This window comes from Cryptomeria japonica, chromosome 1 (genome assembly GCF_030272615.1).
Source record: "Cryptomeria japonica chromosome 1, Sugi_1.0, whole genome shotgun sequence".
Classification (NCBI taxonomy): domain Eukaryota; kingdom Viridiplantae; phylum Streptophyta; class Pinopsida; order Cupressales; family Cupressaceae; genus Cryptomeria; species Cryptomeria japonica.
This window is the reverse complement of record NC_081405.1, coordinates 131955046-131977171: the sequence shown is the minus strand read 5'-3', so window position 1 is coordinate 131977171 and position 22126 is coordinate 131955046. Positions and strand designations below refer to the sequence as shown.

Below are 22126 nucleotides of genomic sequence, written 5' to 3'. Positions count from 1 at the left end.
CCAACACGTTGCACCAGGTATCTACATTTTTTATTTCATTGGAGGCATTAAACGATTTTAAAAATATCAACTATATCCCTAAAGCCACTAAAAGGTTGATAAATGTCCTAATTCTGCTATCCATCACCCATCTAATAAAATAAAATGATGCAACTTTTCCTTTTCCAAATTTTCTTTTGTTCTTCCACTAGTTAGCATGTGTTATGGACCTCATCCTACAACAATAGCCCACACAACTCGTAATGACTTGAGGCCTTGAACCCCTTCCCTACCACAACCAATGCAGTGACCAATTATTTCCAATAAAAACCAGAAGCAACATTGAATGAAATATTATTGTAATACAAAAATCTTGCACATTGCCAATTTCGTCTCATGTTGCAATTCTCTATTCCATGCAATACTTTGCAATGGAAGTTGCACCCCGTGAGTATTATGGGGTACAAAAAATCTAAAAGTATGGCTACTCACATTTTTTGATTCTTGTATCCATGGCCCAATGGAAGAAGAGACCTCCATATCTCCTTGTGACCTTGTAGAACTAAAATCTTAGATTGGTGTTGTTATTGCCTATGTGCTCTTTTCATCTGTCTTCCTTCGCTCAGATGCAACAAAGTTCTTTTGCCTCCGTTTCAAACCCTTTAGTAGCTTTTTCACATGACCTAACATCTCAACAAGGGATTCGTGCAAGGTTATATTTGAGTCAATTTATGCCACCGTTCATAGGCTAAATGCAATGAGTACAAATAACCTCAAATTGCAGTGCACCTATGTACCATGTTTTCAGGGATCCTTTAGTTTGCCACCAATTCTACTTGCAGAAGCCATTTTCTTTAGAAAAATACAAATGGAACCTAGCAAAAAAGAGACAAGATTAAAATTAGTAATACTCTTTTTGGGTTTATAATTGCATTTTGAAATAAATGCAACAAGTTTCTGTAAACAAATATGATAGTATTTCTTAACAAATGATGAAATTTTGGAATAAGAGTATCTATGAGATGGAAGTTACATTGTAAGAGCGCTTATGTTGAGGGTTACAAAGACAATGAGAAAAGGCATCTCTAACTAGCTAAAATTAGTAGCCTGTAAGACCAACTTAATGGTCCAAAATTCAAATGGATAGTTGGTTTTGAAGCTCAATAAATTATTATCAAGGTCAAAGGAAACTTAAGGAACCATGGGATCTAATCATGAGATGCATAGGTGTATGATTTTATTGGAGGTGCATAATTTTCTAATTAAAATACATATGGTAGAATAGAATGAAACAAATGTCTTTAGGTTTATAAATACATATAGATATATTATTTGGCGGTACCACGGTTAAACTTAAACACATGTATACACAAGCAAGCAAACATCCATTAGCCTCCTTGTTGAGTTTTATTGCAGGTGCAAGATTTAGTATGAAATTTGAATAGTGTTTACCATTGGTGGTTGAACAAGAAATTAAAGAGCCTCAAGTAAGAGCTCTCTTCTTGGAGATTATCTCTTATTTGGTTTATGAAAACTCATTTGAATTAAAAACAATGACACCTTTATGTACAAGAAATATATGAATCTAGCTTAGAAATGTTGCAAGATGATTATAAAATAATGTATATTTGATGTTTACAAAATTTAGGAAAATGAAATTTTTGCTTATATGACTTTTGTGATTATGATTATAAATTTGTAATAATATATGTCATACATATACAACTATATATTTTTTAAAAAAAATTATGTGTGGTTTGTCACTTAATTTTAGATATAAGAATTTAATCAGATACCTACGTATTTATTTATGTGCATACACAAAAAAAAATTAACATTTAGTTTATATATACATAATATTTAATAACTTACTATTTGAGAGTTTAGATACACACAATGGCACAAATAAAATAGAAATATATAATAGGATCCAAAATTTGAATACATATATTTTGCAATGTCATACAAATTTTATTTGTTTAGTAACCCTAAAACCTATAAATGTTTTATTAACCTGCAATTGCTGCCATGTTTCTACAATATTTGGTCACCTCACAAAAAAACCCTAGTCACATGAAAAGAGAATGTCAAATGGGATTAAAAATAAAATAAAGTTGACCACTTTTTTCCTCTATATAGATTTGTGGTGGGTTTTTAGTTGATTTTATTGAAAACTCCACAATTTTTGGTGAGTTTTTGCTTAGGAACCACCATGAGTTTTCTCTATAGTGACACTATTTTTTCTTGTGAGTCATTCATCCTCCATTTAAAAGTGCATGTACTCATCACATTTCAATCTTAATTTAAAGTACTACAAATTCATTGGAATTTTCACAAGTTCAAGAGCACTAAAGTAATTATACGTGATAAATCTCATTATTCTACTATGAAGAAATCCTTTAGTTGAGTGAGTCAAATCAAATGGTATAGAAAGAGAAATGTGGGTTCTTTTTAGTTTAGAAATTGTAAGAACTAGATCAAAGTGAGATCAAATATATTTGAGAAATTTTGCATGCTATGTCCTAATATATATTGGGGTGTAAATTGTTGCCATGTTTCCACAATAGTTGGTCACATCACAAATAAATCCTAGTCAGATTGAAATAAACATGTCAAATGGGATTTTATTTTATTTTAAAGAAAAAAATTGACCACTTTTTTCTTTTTATATAGAATTGTGGTGAGTTTTCAGTTGATTTTATTGAAAATACCATAATTTTTTGTGATTTTTGTTCAAGAATCACCATGACTTTTCTCTATAGCGTGACACTACTTTTTCCTGTGTCACTCATCGTCCATTTAGAAGTACAAGTACTCATCACTTATTTCAACCTTAATTTAAAGTACTACAAATTCATTGGAATTTTCACAAGTCCAAGAGCACTAAAGTAATTATACGTGATAAATCTCATTATTCTACTATGGAGAAATCCTTTTGTTGACTAAGTCAAATCAAATGGTATAGAAATAGAAAAGTGGGTTCCTTTTTAGTTTTGAAATTGTAAGAACTAGATAAAAGTGAGTTCAAATTGTCTTAATATATATTGGGATGTAAATTATGAATTAAGTGTTTTTTGTTTTTGTTTTTTTGTTAATCATGGCAAAGCTTAAGACTGTTGAACTCCTCACTTCACACAACTATTACACACAAAAATTAAAAATAATACAATTATTACAATCTAAAGAACTTCAACAAAACTTGAAAGATAAAACATTTGAATTTATTGATGAGTTTGAAATTTGTTTATAAGAATAGGTTAGATAAAGCCATGGGGCTCATGTGATTGTGTGTATCTAATAATTCATTGTTTCACATTGTGGAGTGTACAAACAAAAGCTTGTATGAAAGAAATTTGATTAATTACTTTGTGCCATCAACAGGTTATGTTTTTCAATTAGAGGTGGATTTAAAATTACTTTCTAAACGATTTTAGTATTATTGGGGACTTTCTTTTGACATTGTCACACCTAAAAGTCTATGCATATAATAAAACTAATAAATAATGTATCTTTCTAATTTTTCCTAAGTTGGAGGGTCCATTTCAAGTGTTTTCATCTACTCTCTATTCTATTATGGATATTTTAGAGATTATTTTAGATGTTCATCTTTTAGTTGTTTTGTGAGCATCCTACTATAAAACATGCCAAGCTAATTTAATTTGTTGCACTTCCTAGTTCTCAAAGGCGGGGCTTGGTGGCTCAATCTTTAAAGGGAAAATATAGGAATAAAAGGATGCCTAAGGCATAATCTACTTCAAGTGGTGAGTCTCCCTCCAAATCAAAGCTTAAGTGCAATTAGAAGTCCACGCATGCTAATTATTTTTAAGTTTCATGATTCTACCTCCAAGACTAAGAAATTGGATGATCATTTCTCTTTTTGTGACAAGCTTGGTCATGATGAATCCAAAATTTGGTAAAAATGAGATGCCTTGGAGGAATGTAATGTCCCCACTTTGAAATATAATTTAATAATAAATAATAATAATAAAATTAAAATACAAAAGAATAAAAATAAAGATTAAAGTAAAATATAAAAGAATATGATTAAATATAATTAAAATTTGATTGAAGTTAATGAATGGTCAAATGCATGATATGATACGCTGTGACTACCCCAAATATGAGGTATAAAGGGGAGAAGATAACTCATTTGAATAGGGGATAATTTTGGAATGAGAAGTGCAAATTTGATTTAAATAAGAAGTGTAGATTTGATTGTGAAAGGTTGTGTCCCTTTCAAAGAGTAGAAATAATGAAGAGTTGAACTATTTTCAAAGGGTGCTAATGGTAAAAGGGTTTGTCTCTTGCCAAAGGGCATACATGATGAAGAGGTGTGACCTCTCCCTCACACTTAGAGATATAAAGAAAGGAATCAAAAACATCCATTAACATCACCATCAATCAGATCAAATCAAAATTGTTATTAAGTTAAAGGTAGTAACACCTTATTCTTAGTGGTATGCATGGGATGTGCTTAATATGTATGCTTAATATGAGTCCTGATAATGTTCTTATACAAAATATAATAGTAATATTAATATAGACTACAATATGTATGACAGACATACTTAATTACATATTTATTCATAATACATTAAAAGTTAGTGTACTCATAGCTCATTCCTTAATCATTTGCTATTTCCCCTCATGAGGATGGGTTGGTTTGTGTAGGGAGAGGCGAAGTAATTCATCACAAGATGGGGTATGGATAGGTGTTCTTGAAACCTTGAGGGAGACTACTTGTAGATTGGTTTGAACCAAGCGTCCTAGCATAGTAATTTCCCATCCTCTGTTAGGGTTATGGAAGTAATAAGGATAAAACCTAAATGCAATTGGTTATTGATTGTATTATGAAGAATTAGTTGTTCTCTAATATCAAACTCTTAATTTAAGGCATAATAATATTTAATGATATATGTTAATTATTGGTAAATTGGCAGCCACCTAGTAGGGACCATTACAATTAGTATCAAAGCTATATCCTACCATCTTGTGAAAAGATAAGTTAATGCAACATAATCAAAGGGAACAAAGAGCCTTAGAAAGGGAAAGAAAAAAATAGCAGCAAACTCTAACCCCAATAAAAAAAAATAACATGGATGAACCAATGAGAGATGAGATGAGAACATTCATGGAGCTGACAACCAAAGCATTAATGGATCATAATGAAAGAACCCAAGTACTTCTGCAGGCCCTACAAAACAAGAGTAATTCAATGAATAATCTTAAGAACAATTCCTCAAATGGGGGAGACATTATTTCAAACCATTTAGAAAACAATAATGGGTCCTCTACATCTAAGATACCAAAACCCTCTTTCCTATCAAGGAATGATATACTAAGGGAGGAAGAAGAAATTAATCCTCCCAATAATAGGACCGAGGAAATTGTTGTAGCATACAGACATTTAGACCTTGAGGTGAGAAGAATCATATCATTTAGGGAATTTTGTGAAGAAAAGAAACACGAGGCACCTAGAAAAGAAATGAGACATCCAAGTAAAGACTTGAGACATAAGGTAAATAAAGTAATTCTTCCAAACATCGATGGATCTAATAAAATAACAACCCATGCATGGTTACAAAATTTGAGCACATTTTACCCTCAGTCCAATGACTAAAGAGGATGCAGTCCAATTTGCTATACTACATTTAGAGGGATTGGCCCACGAATGGTGGCACCATGGAATCCACACCCAAGGGCACCAAAATGTGACTTCCTATGATAAATTCTCACAAAAACTAATCAAAATATTTGACTAGAACTATCCCCCAAAATATTTATAGAACTAACTCAATTAAAATAGAAAGGGACGGAGGAGGGTTACATAGCTGAATTCCAAAGAATTTCAATCAAAGTTTTAGGAATGATGAAGATAGGCTAACTTATCTATTTATTGAAGGATTGAAAGATTCACTCTGAGGATTGGTAAGTGCCCTTAATCTAATAACTCTAGATGATGTCATCGAAAAGGCTATGAGACTAGAAGCATCATCTACAAGTAACAATCCCTTAACGAGCATACAAAAAATTTCCACAAGGAAGATAGATTCCACAAAGTCTTCTCTTTAAGAGATTGAACTTAAGAAAAATAACCTATGCTACAAATGCAAGGAACCTTTGGAACGTAGGCACATTTGTCATAAAGGGGAACTTAAAAAGGAAAAGTTATGCTACAAATGTAAGGAGTAATGAGAACCAAGGTGTAGATGTGAAAGGAGAGGTCGATCTCATAAGATAGAAGCAACCACTGATGAAGAGATCGAAGAGAATCCTAGCAAGAAAATAAGGTATGACGAAGATCTTAAGAGCATACAATCAAAAGAAAAAGAGACGACTAACAAATGGAGCTTTATGGAGGAACAAAACTAGTAATCATGATGCCCTCTCGTCCTTAAGATCTAGAAATGGAATCTCCACAATGAAAATTGTAATATGTCAACTTCAAATCTCTTCATAAGACTCTAAGGTTTCCTTGTCAAGTAAAAGAACAACCTCTTCATTAGACCTTGCAAGGTAAAATGAATCAGTGAATCATTCTAGATATTGAAAAGGAATCTAGCAATATGTGGATTCATGTGTACGATCTGTGTTTTTATGTTTATGCTTTGTGTTTGGTTCATGCTTGATATGTTTCTGACATGTTTATTCCATGAGTGTTTCCAAAGTCATTCCATATTGGAAGTCATTTCGAGCACTCCATGACCATTGCTTGAGGACAAGCAATCTTAGGTAGTGAAGACTGTAATGTCCCCACGTTGAAATATAATTTAATAATAAATAATAATAATAATAAAATTAGAAAACACATGGATAAAAATTAAAATTAAAATATGAAAGAATATGATTAAATATAATTAAAAATTGATTAAAGTTAATGAATGGTCAAAAGGCATGATATGATAAGTTGTGACTCCCCCAAATATGAGGTATAAAAGGGAGAAGATAACTCATTTGAAGAGGGGATAATTTGGGAATGAGAAGTGCAAATCTAATTTAAATAAGGATGACTGTGAAAGGTTATGTCCCTTTCAAAGGGTAGAAATAATGAACAATTTCACTCTTTCAAAGGGTGCCAATGGTAAAAGGGTGTGTCTCTTGCCAAAGGGCATACATGATGAAGAGATGTGACCTCTCCCTCACATTTAGAGATATAGATGAAAGGAATCAAAACATCCATTGAAATCACCATAAATCAAATCATATCATAACTGTTATTAAGTTACAAGCAATCACATCCTTGTTCTTGGTGGTATGAGTGGGGATGTGCTTAATATGTATGCTTAATATATGAAGCCTAATAATGTTCTTATGCAAAATTTAATAGTAATATTAATATAAACTGCAATATGGATGAGAGTCATACTTAATTACATATTTATTCATAATACATTAGAAGCAAGTGTACTCATAGCCCATTCCTTAATTATTTGTTATTTCAACTCATGAGGATAGGTTGGTTTGTTTAAGGAGGGGCATAATAATTCCTCACAAGATGGGTAAGTCCCAAGATGGGGTATGGACAAGTGTTTGTGAAACCTTGAGGGATCCTGCTTGTAGATTGGTTTTCAAGCGCCCTAGCATAGTAATTTCCCATCCTCCATTAGGGTTAGGGAAGTAATAAGGATAAAACCTAAATATGATTGATTATTGATTGTATTATGAAGAATTAATTGCTCTCTAATGTCAAACTCTTAATTTAAGGCATAATAATATTTAATGATATATGTTAATTATTGGTAAACTATCAACCTCCTAGTAGGGGACATCACAAGGAATCTGTGTAGCAACAAAAGGAATTTTAACTCCTAGCATTCTTCCATAGATAAAAGGCAAGCCCTTTCTATGTAGGCATTGTATGGTTCATCTTTACATGATTGGATACTTGATTCAAGTGTTTCAAATGATATGACACATTCACACGATCTACTTTGTTCAATTTTATAATAATACTTCTCAAATTGTAGTGACAGACTTTAAAAAATCCTAGTTAGAAATTTGGTACTATACAGTTGATCAATGGGTGGATCAAATGTCATTCTAGGGAGGAAAAGGCAACTGAGTTCACACAACATGATATAGTCATTCAAGAGTTGCAGGAATCTAAGATGGTCATTTCTATAGACAGTGTTGATCAAGGCTCTTGTTTGTACATGTTTGATGGTTTTGAGTTTTTTCAATATCATCCTTCATTACACATGCTAATTATTTAAGCAAACTGTGATACATATGAATGGTTAGTTAGGCATCACTGATAGTTGAACATATAGGAGTTTATAATTTATGTTTTGACATATGAATGTTCTTGATTTTCTTTAGAAATTTGGTGTCCTTATTGTAAGATTGTCTCTACTCCATTTCAATCAAGTGTCATACTATTCACCAATTGCACTACATTGGTAACCTTTTGTACTTGACATAGTTGTCTTGATATGTCTTTTGCGGTTGGACTTGTCTCCCATTTTTCTTATGATCCTCATGAGTCATTGGAATGTATCCCAATGTATCTTGAGGTGTATTCAAGGCCAATCTCATTTGGCACTTGGTACATATCATATGCTTCTCAAACTGTGGACTTTATTGACTCAAATTGGGTTGGTGATGTTGATGATAAGAAATTAATTTTGGTTGTCTTTTGTCTTGTTTTTGTCCTAATTGCATGGTCTTGCAAGAAAATATATATATATATATATATATATTATCATTAGAAGATGCTAAGTATCAAGGTGCAATTTTGGCTAATGATGATTGAAATTCTACGTCTAGTTTTGTCTTTTGCCTTGGTTTTGGCTTCACTACATGTCTTACAAGAAGTAGACATCCATTGTATTATCATCTACAAAAGTTGAGTGTCAAGGTGCAATTTTAGCCAATGACAATTGAGAGTCTACTTTTAAGTTTTTCTTTTGCCTTGGTTTTGGCCTGATTGCATAGTTTTACAAGAAGCAAACCATTTTTGCCTTAGTCTACAAAGTTTGACTATCAAGGTGTAGATTTTTGGCTAGCCAAGAGATTCTATAGCTTCAACAATTGAACATTATGGGAGGCTTTTGAGATGATTTTTTCAATCTACAAATCATTGACTCCTTACCTTTTACCACATGATGCTCAGGTTATGTCATGTAGATATCTTTCCCTAAATTACCATATAGGAAATTTGTCTTTACTTCCATTTCTCAAACTCAAGATCAAAAGCTATTCCAATAGATAATAAGAACCAAATGAATGTCAACTTAGCAACTCAAGAAAAAACTCATCAAAACAGATTTCCTCAACCTATGAATATCCTTTTGCAACCAATCTAGCCTTACACTTCCGTACATTACCATTTGAACTAAATCTATTCTTAAAGACCTATTTGCAACTAAAAGGATTCCCCCCTTGGCAACTAAACTAAGTCCCAAGTGTCATTCTTCTTCAAAGAAACCATCTCATCATCCAAGGCCAACTTCCAAGACTCACTATCATATATCTCCATTGCTTAAGTCATGGTTTAAGGATCATCAATGTTAGAAATCAAATCAAAAAAACATCTAAAATCAAGTAGTCTATACCTCTATAGTTGCCTCCTATTTGAAGTGGACATTCTCAAAAGATGAGGTAGAGGTTCTTCTAAACTCTTTGAGCTCTTGGTAATATCGTCCTCATCAAGTCCATCATGAACCTCTAGTTCAACATCGTGTAGATATCTCAATCTTTGGACTATAAAATTTGCATTTCCATCTAATTGCTCAACTAAATGAAAATGTCCAATCTCTCTGGTGATCACATTCCAACTATACAATGCCTTCCTATTCACAAGATCGTAAATATTGTACCATTTCACATTGTCGCCCTCACTAATAAAGATGCATTACATCACCTTTTAATCCAACTTTGATTTGTTATATTTAGGCACATGAGTATATGACTCGCAACTAAGAACTAAATATGTTGAAGTGAAGGTTTTTTGCTCATTCAAACCTCCATAGGGGTTTTATCCACAAGTTTTGTTGTAGGAGACTTGTTGATCGAGTAATATGCAATGTTAACCACCTTTGCTCAGAATTTATGTTCCAAATTGGCCTCACACGCCATGCTCATTCTCTCTGCAACTCCATTTTACTAAGGGATGTATCGAAATGTCTTATGCCATGCAAAACTATTTTCTTCAAATTTAGTTGAATTCTTCACCATTATCTATCTCAACATCTTAATCTTTCTACTTATTTGGTTTTCCACAAGAGCTTTAAACTCCTTAAATTGCCTAAAGACTTCAAATTTATGCCTAAGAAAATAGACCCAAGTCCTCCTAAAGAAAATGTCAATAAAAGACACATAATACAAATATTTGGCCAATGAAGGAACATCTACATGACCAAACACGTTGCTATGAATAAGATTTAAAATCTCATGAGACTTGTGCTCACTAAACATAATTTTGTTTACCATGAATACAATGTTAACAAAAGTCAAAAGTTTAAAGAACACTCAAGATGCATAGATCAACTCATTAAAATGTATTTGAATCAAGCTTATAGTAAAATTATTAAAGCTAAAATGTTATGTGGTGGTGAGAAAATACAGGGACATCAATTTTATACCGAAGGGTGTTCACATGAACATCCTCCACACAAATGGATTTTCACACAAACACCCTTTGGACAAACACCATTTGCTTGAAGCAGGTTTGCAAGTACCCCTTGATGTGATGCCCCTTTCCCCTAAGCCATATGTATGACATATTCACCTAAACATGTCACTTCAAAACCCCTCAATTTTGGGTCAAATTATATCATTAAAAAGTAAAAAAAAAAAGGATCAAAAGCGGAAGAGAGCCTGTAGAAGGAGGAATTACCACAAGGTCCACGAGACAAGATAAGGCTACCCCAAAAGCAAGCCCATCAAAAACCTAAGAAGAGACATCCTCCAAAGAGGCAAGATCCTCTACACTCAAATGATCATCACACGCATGTTGCTACCAAGTAGGAGGGCCCTTTTGATGCCCCCATGAACAATTTGAAGCCAAATGACCAATAGCAAAGTAATGACCACAACAAAAAGGGATGCCCTCATAATCAAATGGTTGAGTCTAAGGCTTGTCCCCAACCATCAAAACCACATCTCCATGACAAGATAAGGAGAGATCAACGTCCACCAAAATACGAGCAAAGGTAGAATGCCCCAAGATGTGGTGAAGAATGAAGATTTTTACCTTTAAAGGGCTTTGGTCTATAGATTTTCTGGTCTCTAGCCTTGTCTACAGGATCTTCACAACTAGGTTGTGGGCTCTTGGTAAGATTGAACGTTTACCTACACTAAAGGTTTCTTCATTGCTTCATTTGCTTCCTTTGAGGACAAGAATTTCATCTTAGGCAGTTGTGGACTTGAAGAGATAATTCTCTCTCTCTCCCTTAAGCTTTCGACTAAAACCTTCAACCTCCTTACCGAACAACTTAATGTGTGTTCCGTGTGGGTGCAGCTTTTGAATCTTTCCCTCCAATTTTGGGAGGTGTCTTGTTATGAAGCTATTATAAACTATATTGGTTGGTTTGTGAATAGGAGAAAGAATTACCAAAGAAACCCATTCAATGACAAAAAATCAACCAAACAAGAAGAAAGCATGTATAGTAATATTAAAATCCTTAACTTTGGCTACATGAAAAACGAAATAAATGACAGTGAGACCTCAACAATAATAGATGAAGAGTTGCAAGCTAATATGTGCTATAAAAATGTTAAATTGTATATTTATTTGTTAGACCATTATTGGATCAACATTTGGAATTATGTCAAACCTTAATAACTTAATTAAAATATTTTAATAGAATAAGCTCTTAATAGTCATATATTTAAGTAAAGTTTTATCTCACCCTTTGGTTGACAAATAAAGATCGTGTAAATTGCTACAACCTTTTCTCATGTCTCGGGAAAATATTGTAGCTTCTTTTTAGCATGAAAACTAATTAGATACAACATCTTAAAAATTAAATATACTCAAACCTAATATTTTCAATGAGTATTTATTTAACAAAAAATGTTCCATCTAACATCCTACATTATTAAATTTGCATATAACTTTTTAAAAATATCATGAACTATGTTAAGACACACAAATGTATTTGTAACACTCAAAAAAATATGTCGTTAGATTCAAATGAGGCTTGATTCTAATCATATTCTTCACCTTATTATGAAAATGCAAATTTCCCCAAAATTAACTTTAACTGTCTAGCACAAGAGACCAAAACTTCAAAGGATCATGTACTTAACATTGCTAGGTAGTGGATTGTGTGTTGCATTTGCAATCTTTTAGTAGATTATCTTCCTCATCGCATGAGGTGACATAAGATGAGGTATTGGTGGAGGATGTCCTCATTTGTTTATGTTAAACGAAGTTTGAAAAAGATGAAACTTGGATAATTGTTCAAAGGAGAAATAGAGGTCTTCCTAAATCTAATCCAAAGTGTGAGAATTCCAAGGATGGTGTCAAGCATTGTGTAGGTTTTTTTGTTTGTTGGAGTTTCTTGTCTAATGCTTGCTTTTAGTTGTATTGTTGTTAAGTTTTGTGTCTTGTTTTGGGTTAGCTAGTGTTACGATGGCATTTCATTATAATTGGGTTTGAGGTCCCAATAAAACCTGTTTATCCATTAAAGTTGTTGAATGTTGTTGTACTTGGCTACAGTTTTGTTGTTGTCTAGCTTTTGTGCTAGTTGGCATTTGTTGTAAAGGGTTTAGGGCCCCTTCAAACCTATTTTACCCATATAATTTCAAACATTGCTATAAGTTTTAGTTTTAAACATTGAAGCTTTCTAATAAAGTCTATGAGTGAAAAATGAAGCATGTTGTCTTCAATGCAACAACAAAATTAGAGGTTTTTTTCATGGGATGTTAAAACAAAGCATATCATCCATAAAATTATACACATAATTCCTAACATTTTAACAACAAAGAGGGTTATGAGTAGTTGTGGAATTCAGATTTTTTGTAAGTTCAAATTGTTTATGTTTGAGATTAATCTATAGAGTATGAAAGTTCTTTTGGAAAATATCTTATAAACTCTTTCTAATTATATCATTGTAATGTATTTTCCATGTCTTGACATTATAAATGACATAATATAATATATTGATTAAAGTTAAAAGATAAGAAGTAAATGAGATATTTTTACAAAATAGGTAAAAGTATTAGGAGTTTACAAGGAATGGTTATAAATTTAACTTAATCATAAGAAATAAATATATAAGTCTAACATAAAAGATAATAGATTATTTAAAGGGATTCTAGCAAAACATAATGTCAACAAATAAAGAGTAAATTGTCACTCAAATAGGAGTCGTCATGAGAACCAAATTTATTTTAATATTATTTCTACTCATAGAAGAAAATATAGTGTCATTTCTTATATGTGTATTTCTTCTCTCTTTTGGTTTAGCTTTTTTTTCCTTTACTTTGAATTTAAATTATTCATGATTAATTTTCTTTAATGTACCTTAATATCTTTTTGCAAATAATTATAATAACCTCAATGGATATACATATGCAAAAGAGATATGTGAAAGAGTAATCTATTTATGTTTGGACAAAACTATCATATGGTCTGTGTGCACAACAAAGAATGGTCAATAGAATTTGAAATAAATGAATGTTCCCAACAAATATGAAAGTGGTGAATCATTTCAATTCAATAAAATGAATAAATTATATTAAAATAGAAAATTAAACTAAAAGAAGAAGAGAGCGTATGACAAATTAGAGAAGGAAATGTAGACACCCACATAAAGATCATCTCAAAGAAAAATGGAAAATGAGAAGCAAAAGTCCAAATTCAGATAAAAAATGGATAGAGCTTAATTGAAAATGGAAAATAATAAATAGACACCAAAATCCAAATTAGTAATGACCTCTAAGTCTAATATTTATATGTTTAAAAAACATCATAAGTTGAGAAGGAAACATATTATATAATGTTATATTAATCTACTTAGTGGTGACAAACTATTTTTACCTTCATTTTTTGTATATAAGATTTTGATATCTTCGTTATCCTCTTCTTACTTGTTCTCCAATTTGTAAAATTAATTTTATACTTAATTGTTAGACATAATCCACAACAAAATATATAGTTCAATATGCCATTATCATTATGTCAATGGAAATGTTACCACAATGGAAGCGACCCTCATGCTAACATAATAATTGATAGCTTATTGATGAAAATATTTACTTATTTGTTCTTCCTCTCCTCTTCTGTAGCATAAAAACAAACAAAAAGGCTAAAAACTTCTTCTTCTCATTTCTATTGTTCGTTGCTCCTATTAGACAATTGAAAACATATAATATACAACTAATTATAGTAATGAAACAAATGAATATAAGTGAGAAGTGAATGAATAATCCAGTCTCTCATAGACTAACATTGTCAGACATTCTTCATGTACAACAAAAAATAATAGATAACATAAATGACAAAAAAAGATAAATCTAAATAATTTGAAATAGACAAGTTAAAATAAAATTAAAAATATTCAATAAACAATTTAAATTTGAAAATTTAGATGAATTATAATACAAATTAGCATGACAAATAAATGCTCGTCTTAAAAATGAATGAAGCAATTAGTAGAATAAAATCACATAATATTTAAAGCTAATATTTTCATCTCAAAAACCTATATAACAAATGCAAATGATAATCTTTTATATTTTATTTTTAGACACTCTTTATGAAATATTTCTTCTCATATATTGATGGTTTCATCATGAAATTTACTTTTAATTTTTAGGGATATTAAATTTATATTGAAAAAATTTAGATATTGTAGTAACCCACCTCAATTAACTCAACAAAATTGACCATTCTTTTTTTTTGTTTAATTTAACCACTGTGTTTGATTCAATCGCATACTCTGGGCATCCATCCATTTGGATTAGGCATTCATCCATCCGAGATGAGCATCTAACCATACGGGTTAGGCATTTGTCCATACGGGACATAAGATTTCATCTATCCAATACGGGATAGGCATCTACCCATACGGGGTAGGCATCTATCCAATTGGGATAGGCATCTACCCATGTGAGGTAGGCATCTATCCAATTCGAGATAGGAGGTGCTCTGGCCAGAGACTTAGACTCATCGGGACCATTCGGGTCCTGAGCCACTCACTAAGTACTACACTCTTCTAACAGAAATGCACTGAGGTCGCCATCCTTAGGAGTAATTAAATAACATAATACAAGCTTGAATTCCGCCTCGAAATTAGTTTTTCCCATTTTAATTATCTTTCAAATTAGGATTCTATTCAATCCTTCTATACCAAGCCTAGACCCCACCCATGAACGCCTGAGTACGAGGGACAACTCTGTCCCAAGACTGCCTACATACCCGCTTCGGCACGAGATCAAAGTGTAAAGTATGTAGTTCTATTTTCTACTCTATGGTTTGATGTAAACTGATTAGTGGGTACGCAACCCTTTCTAGGGTCAATGTCTCAGACAATTTCTCTGCGGTTGCTACCCACGATGGTAGCACTTAAACAAAGGCTCAAGATGGTCTATTGTTTGTGGCCTAACAACTACATCCTAACACCTATCATGAGCGTCACCCTTGACCAAGTTGTCAATCACCAATATCTCTTCAAGATATATAAAAAAAAAAAAACCAATTTCATAAAAACATTTTACTTAACCAACCCTAAAAGGGGTTTACTATGGTTTATCTCAACGGATGAAAAATCATTTAAAAATTATCTTATTAGATTATCGATCCAAGAGGGATTACCCGCCCCTTGGATTTTAACTTCTAAGTGTCCCTTATTACTCCCCGACGATTTATAGGGACGATGCCACAGACGTCATTGATGTAGCTTTATTAGGCATTAAGTGCAGTAGTTCAACACAACGACATTATCCGTAAGCGTGACCCAGAGGCACTGTATATACCAAACGCTACTATGTTTTGGTTTCCATCTTCCTTTATTTAGTTTTCTAACTACGAACTATGAAAACATCATGCTTGAAAACAATTACTAATTGAACGAGCATAATTTTAATTGATTGAAATAACTACTTGATGAGCTACGTAGAATAAAAACCATAACTTGAAATATAGCTTGTATATGAAAACTTGCATATTAATAATTACATGTGTGCTTGCATGGAGATGATAACGTCAATAAATGTAATTAATCTATAAGTAATTTGCATGATATAAGAATAGTGTAACTTGCGTGCATGATTAAGTAATCCCGAAAATAGTAATTAATTTAGACCTTCGATTCAAATCATATTAATGTGAATTAATTGCTAAAGGCCAACTAAGTGCCCCAATGGATCTTAAATGGATTGAATAACTCTAATTAAAAGAATATGATTTACAATTATAAAATTTACTAAGGATAAATTAATTATGAACTTACTGCACAATAATCCCCAAATTTTTCTAAGTTAAAATTCAATAACTTAAAATTTATATTAAGGAAAGAATTAACATTTCCTAAATGCCATTATTAACAATTAAAACTATCTATAAAATAAAATAAGCAAATTTTTTTTTGTTTAAATAGTAAATAGGGGTGGAGGTGGGAACCACAGGTCCGATCACCCCTGCGGTCCTGCATGCGCAGGCCCGCAGGGTTAAGGGGACACCGCGGGCCCCTCCATTCCCCCTGCAGTCACATTCCCCCTGCAGCCACTAATGTGACAGTGACCGCAGGGGTAGTGGAGGGTACCATCTACCTCTTCCAGATAAGAGCACTATAACTAATTGCAGCAACAACATTTTGTGCTGAGTATCTCTTGTTTAGCTTCTATTCTACATGACATGCTCGTCTTGAAGGTCGCTATCATCAACTTCTAATGTTGCTTGTGGCTCTCTGTATTGTTTCTGCAGTATTAGGAGTACCATTTCCCACCATCATTATGGTGGATTTGCTGAGTGGTATGGAAATTATAGAGCAAGATGTATGGTTTCATCAGATTGCTTTTGTATTGTATGGTCCAATGATCCCAATGGAAGCAGATTGAAGATTGAAGAAATAGTATGTCATTCAAGAGTCTGAAATTGGAGGACAATTCTATGATTCTACAGTTTCACATCAATCATTAGAGGCTCTTTTCATTCATGTGATCCCATTCACATAATTTTTCATATCTCCACGACAACATATTCTTAGGACTATTTGATGCTATTTATTCTAGTACTTTTCAGAGTTGGCTGGTAGTTACAAGCCTCTGAAGTGAGTGCTTCTAATATTAGGCTGGGAGAAGCTACAATGTAAAATGCATACTCTGATCACTTTGACCTAATAATGCCGTTGCATTTGGCATGAATTCAAAATTTGTTGCTCTCATGTCTTTTATGGTGGGTTTTTTATTCAATCATCTAAGCTCTGTACCTTTTTATGAAGAAGAGTTGTGATCACTAGAGCATCAATTTGACCTTGAATTATTTATATAGTTATAAAATTTCTGCACACCTTTTTTATTCAATCATATGAAATCGCAACAAAAAAGTTTACTCAAACAAGAGAATTCAAAATTCTGCAATCACAATATATTTAAAAGATTGATATTGTGAATGCAGAGTTTTGAATTTTCATTATTTCTATAATGATATTATTGTTTTTAAAAACCTGAGTAAAGACATTTCTTCTAAGAACTATGAACCCACTCTATAGTACAAAATGTGTCCCTCTTTTTTCATAGAGAGGGGAGACAGAACCATTACACATTACTATCATATCACTTTCAAACAGTGAAAAAGCAGTACCATTTTGAAGAGTTGTGGTTATTGTTAGAGCACCAATTTGATCTTGAATTATTCATAAAGTTACAAAGTATGTAGCATTTGTACCAAATTGTATGTAATCACAAATGATCAGAAATTTTACAATTTTATTAATAATTCAAAATGTTATCATCCAAACGAAAAAAAAAATGATATTACGACTGCAGGGTTTTGAATTCTCATTGTTTTTTATAATGATTTTTCTAAATTTTTTTAAGAATTTTTAAGTATGAACCCACTCTATGATACAAAATGTGTCCCTGTTTTTTCAATTTAGTGAGGAGAGACAGAACCGACTATTACACATTACTATCATGTCAATTTCAAATGGTGAAAAAACACGAACTTACCTTTCTCTCTGGCCCAGGCTACCCCAATAAAGTGCAACTGACTGTAAGCTTTCTTCGGCGCCTCCTCCAGCAGCGGGAAACGACAAGCAGAGATGGGCAACATGATCACATCAAATCCGTGTATTGTTGAAATCTTACCATTCAATCCATTTCACATCTACCTAGTACTACTAAGAAAATTAGGGTTTCAATTATATGAGCACGTCTGTAAATAGCCGTGAAATGCGGAGGCATGATGAACAGATCCCAAAAGTTGATGATCCATATTCGAAGCCCACCCATCACTTCCATTCTGCATTTAAAATAGAACCAGATAATTTTCAGTGAGAATATAAAATTGAGGACAGATGAAATAGGTACTATGAAAGATATGCATAACCATGATCCATTATTTATGAGAGTGATAAAACGGTTGGCTCAACTGCCAGGCCACAAAAACTTCACTTTAATGGTCTCACCAACGCAACCCAACAATCATATTTATCATTTGTTATCTATTTTTATATTACATGATAAATTTGTATACTTGTGGAAGAATTTGCAGTTTAATTGGTGAGGATAATATGGTTCACCATCCATTAAGATTAGCTCAACCCTCGTGGCTTAAATAGACTAGATTTCTAACTTGTAATAGATGTATGTAATATTATAATGTAATGTATTATGTGAAGGCATATCAATCATATTCATCATTTATTATCTAATCAAGAGAAAAAGATTATAATTATTATATGATAAAAGTTATATATTTATGGAAGAGTTAATTATTGAGGATGGGGATATGGTTCTTGGTTACATTACCCATCAAGATTAGGTCAACCCTTTCAATGACTTTCATAGACTAGATCTCCTACTTATAGTTATAATAGCTTAAATTTGCACACCTTCATAATGCTCTAATATACTATGTGAAGGTATACCTATTTAATTACGCCAAAGGCGTACCCTATTTGAAGTTGAAATGTTGTAGAAATGGAGGTTAGCATAAACCAATAGGAAATCATGTTAGTAAAAAGTTTTCAACCATAAGCAAAACATGAAGACAAATCCATCAAAGCATTATCAAGGAGGATTAAAACAAGAAGCTAATTAGGAATTAAACAAAATGAAATTACTTCCCCATTATGCTCCCTATGCCATGACTCTTCCTTGTCCTCCTCCTCTCCAAGATCTTGTTGCTATTTGATGTATTCTGTTAGCTTGAGCACTTAGCACAAAGGTATGTCCAATGGAGGATGGGAGATGGTTGGTAATGTGGAGAGTGGATGAGGATGCAAATGAAGTGTTAATGTAAACTAGCAACTCCAACTAGTGGAAGAAATGAGCTCTATTTATAGGGAAAATGGGCAAATGAAGGGTTGAGATTGATTTGATTGAGGAAGGGCTAGGATTGCTTGAGGAAGTGTTGATCCTCAATCCATGTGCTCTCCATCAAGCCAATCACATGTTGACAAGTGTCAACAAGGGAAGGCTTGAGAGGAAAGGGGGACAAAGCATTAAATGTTTGAAGACTTGAAGGAAGTCATTAAAGGCTTAAGAGGACTTTAAAGGAAGCATTAAAGGCTTCAGAAGACATGATAGTTACCATGGGTGGTTAGGTTAATGGATAAAGCTTTTATCTAAGGGGTAAATGAATATGCAAGGGTTAAAGTGTTAGATTGGTCAAAGCCTTGAAGGCTTGAGTGGACTTGAGGGTTACCATGAATGGTTAGGTTAAGGGATAAGCCTTTAACCAAGGGTTGGGGGAATGTGCAAGAGTTAAAGGTGGGATTTAGGAATTTAAATAAATATTTATTTATTTAAATATGAGGGATGTGATTTAAATAAATGTTAATTTATTTAAATGTGAGAGATGGGATTAATTAAACAAGTATGCTCTATTTATTAAATTAATTGTTTGAATATGGTTAAGTGAATTAAATTAAATAAGTGAAATAATTTATTTAATTAATAGGAGAAGAGGGTTAGGATAAATTAATTAAATATTAATTTAATTAATAGTTGGAAAAGAAGAAAGGATTAATTAAATGTGAATTTAATTAATAGTTGGGTGAATGATAATTAAACAAAAATAAAATTTATTTAATTAAGTGAATAGAAATAGGTGTCTACAAAAGTATTTGAGTTAGCCTGAAAGATCAACAGTAAGGAGTTCTGTAGAAACTTGCAAGACGATCTAAATAATCTTCATTGTTCATCAAAATGTACAACAATCAATTTATAATGGCAGCTGCATAGGCATGCGAGAGGGGCAAAAACTTGTCGCATTGAGAGTGTGTTTAAGGGGAGGCATGGTGTGTGAATTGTGGCTAACGAAGAATAGTACCAATGGGTCGAGGGCCAACCGAGTGTAGTAGAACAAATGGTTGTTGTCGGTGGCACCGCGCCATTTATAGAGGCGTTAAGAAATAATTTACTTCTTTAAATTAATGTCATTATAAACATTTACTACAACATTTATTACAAAACTCCTTAAAATTGGCAAATTTCCAAATGGAGACGGTGCAAATCGAATCTAAATAGCTTTGACTGCAATCCATGGAGCTTGTGAGTGTGCGTACATTGTGTTGTACAATATTTCTTTGACAAGAAATTGACACAACTTTTATCTATTCTATAAATTATTGTATTTTACAATGTTTACGCCAAAGGCATACTATTTCACTCCATATGCACGTTAGGATTACAAAAGAATTGACCCTTGATACAAAATATTAAACTCAATGCACAAGTGACTCTTTTATAAAATTGTGCCTTTGTTTTCTCTTACTTCTACCCACATTTGTGATCCCTTAAAAGTGCAAATGGTTGAACTTTGACTAGATATAATTGATATTACAAGACCAAAGCACTTGAGGCTCACTATCAAGCATATTAATCATTAAGATGGGATATTAAAATTACAATTAGTCTAATTCACTCTATTTCTCTTGCTTAATATCTCTATCTCTCTATTTTTATCTCTATCTCCCTCTTGCTCCTTTCTCCATCTCTTTGTATTCATATCTCTCTACCTCTATCTCCCTATCTCTCTCCCTATTCCTCTCCATCTCTCTATATCTCCCTTTTGTATATATCAATCCATCTCTCCCTCTCCCTCTCCCTCTCCCTCTCCCTTTCCTTCCATCTCTCCTACTCTATATCCACATCTCTATTATCCATCTATCTATCTTCCTCTCACTCCTCTCTGTATCTCTATCTCCATTTCTCTCTATCTCTCTACCTCTTTCCCTATCTCTTTATCCATCCCTTCCTATCTCTCTCTATATCCCTCCCTCTCCATCTCTCCCCCTACCTATCTCTCTCCCTTTCTCTCATTCCCTCTCTTTATCTCTCCTTCTATCTCCCTCACTCCCTCCCTCCCTCCGTCCCTATCCCCTTATCTATTTGTCTATCTCTAACTCTCTCCCTTTCTCTTCCCATATCTCTTTCTCTCTCCCTTTATCTATCTCGCCTCTATATCTCTATCTCATTGTCTCTCTCCTCTAGAGTCTATATCTCCTTATATACGTATATCTTTATCACTCTATCACAACATTTATATTTCTCACTATCTATCCCCTCCATATTACTCTATATATCTCTATCACTTCCTCTCCACCTCTACCCCTCCCTCTCTATTTCAATATCTCTCTATCTCCCTCTCTTGATCTCTTTATACATTTGTCTCCCTCTTCCTCTCTTGCACTATCTTCATTTCGACCTCCACATCCCTCTCCCCCTCTATATCTACAAATTTCTCCCTCTCTCTATCCATCCATCTCTCTCCCTCCCTCTGTCTTCCTAGACCTCTATATATGCATCTCTTTCCCTCTTTATTTGTATCTCTTCAAATTTATTCTTCAATCTCTCCTTCCATATCTATCTCATTATATGTTCATCTCTCTACCCTTATATATCTCCAATTGACCTCATGTACAACACAAATGTATGCAAAAAATAGACCAAAAAATTCCCTACTTGACATGTTGGCATAATTGGCATAACTGATGCAGATGAAGAATGATGACTGAACCGGTAAAGGATT

The 22126-nt window shown here is 32.8% G+C and overlaps 1 long non-coding RNA gene across 1 annotated transcript in view; it reads right to left on the bottom strand.

The window, feature by feature from the left end:
• Positions 1-18510, bottom strand: part of LOC131063051 (uncharacterized) — a 68087-nt gene extending 49577 nt beyond the window's left edge. The window contains exon 1 of the long non-coding RNA XR_009111010.2: positions 18100-18510. This is a non-coding gene — a long non-coding RNA (uncharacterized LOC131063051). The remainder of the gene's footprint in view (positions 1-18099) is intronic.
• Between the last annotated feature and the right edge of the window lie 3616 nt (positions 18511-22126).